The 1,345-nt window shown below is 37.8% G+C and overlaps 1 non-coding gene across 1 annotated transcript; it reads right to left on the reverse strand.

Annotated features, from left to right (window-relative positions):
* Nucleotides 1-871: 871 nt before the first annotated feature.
* LOC130029668 (U6 spliceosomal RNA) lies at nt 872-978 on the reverse strand. Its single transcript, XR_008793389.1, has one exon. It is a non-coding gene; the product is annotated as a U6 spliceosomal RNA (small nuclear RNA).
* Between the last annotated feature and the right edge of the window lie 367 nt (nt 979-1,345).

Below are 1,345 nucleotides of genomic sequence, written 5' to 3' on the forward strand. Positions count from 1 at the left end.
CCCATTGTTTGTTGTTGCCTGTACGATTTTTCTTGCTCATCTTCAAGATAACTAATTGTCTTCAGCTGTAGACATTCTACTGCTGAGGCATCCACTGAGTTTTTAATTTCATCTACTAAATCCTTTATTTGGGGCACTTCTTTTTGTAGCTTTCTTATTTCTGCTCTAATTTCTTTCTGTATTTTCTCTACTATCCATTCTACAGTTTCTTTCATTTCTTCCTTTAGTTTTCTGGATATCTCCTCCATTGATTCTTTGAGTAGATCTTGAACATCTTCATCTTTTCATCTTGGAATTCTTTATCAGAGAGATCATATTTGTGGGTAACCCCTGTTGAGGGTTCCGGACTTTTCTTTGTCCTCTCCTCGTAGTGGAGTTTTGCATTGTTTCTTCATGCTGTTGTGTTTGTATAGAGGTAAAACCTTGAGGTTCACTAGCAGTGTTCCCCTTATTGTGGGAAAGGATTCTGAATAAGGTTGGTTGATGATGCTGAAACTTCTCTCCTTCTAGAATATGTCCTTCCTCTCAGACATTAATATGTGGCTTATGATAGGCATCTAGTAAAGCGTTGGAGGAGGTGCTCTTTTATATTGGACTTGGACAGATTCTTGCATACTAGTCTTTTGTTGGAATTGGAGTAGGCTAGTGAATTATTGTCGTATTGTGTTTGAGATGGCCAGTACTTTTTCCAAAGAATTATGTGATACAGGTTGGGATGTGAGTTGAGAATGCTGGGAGTGGGAAATATAACTGTGGCCTCAGAGAAAGCCGTGCCCACTTTTGAGGAGGCCACACCCCCTACATAGAGGTCATGGCCCTAGCTGGTCCTGATACTAGTCCACAGACCTGGGCCCACGGGCCTGTGCAGAGGGAAAATATGGAACACTTCATAAATTTGCATGTCATCCTTGTGTAAGGGCCATGCTAATCTTCTCTGTATCATTCCAATTTTAGTATATGTTCTGCCGAAACGAGCACACAATAATTGTTCTTTTTGTTTATCGCATCACCAGGTCAATTTGAATATTAAGTTTAAGTGCACAGATAAGATATTAACTTAGCTGTCTATAAATTTAGCTGCCATCTGTACTTCTAGTCTATGAATTGGTAGAATAAACTAAAAAATTAAATGGGAGTTAATTTCTAGCAATTAGAACAAAATTAAAAAAGCGAATCTAATCTCAGACAAAGTGAAAAAACCTATTTTCCCCTTGTCAACAATATGCATAGCAAATTCTAGTGGACTGATAGTTGTAACAGTGGAACAATGGAAGGCATTTTCTTTAGTAAATGTAATGGGATGCTAAGATTGTCATTATTTTTCTGTGTTGAGATTCAGGAAATT

Source organism: Sorex fumeus, unplaced genomic scaffold (assembly GCF_029834395.1).
Source record: "Sorex fumeus unplaced genomic scaffold, SorFum_2.1 ptg000003l, whole genome shotgun sequence".
Classification (NCBI taxonomy): Eukaryota; Metazoa; Chordata; class Mammalia; order Eulipotyphla; family Soricidae; genus Sorex; species Sorex fumeus.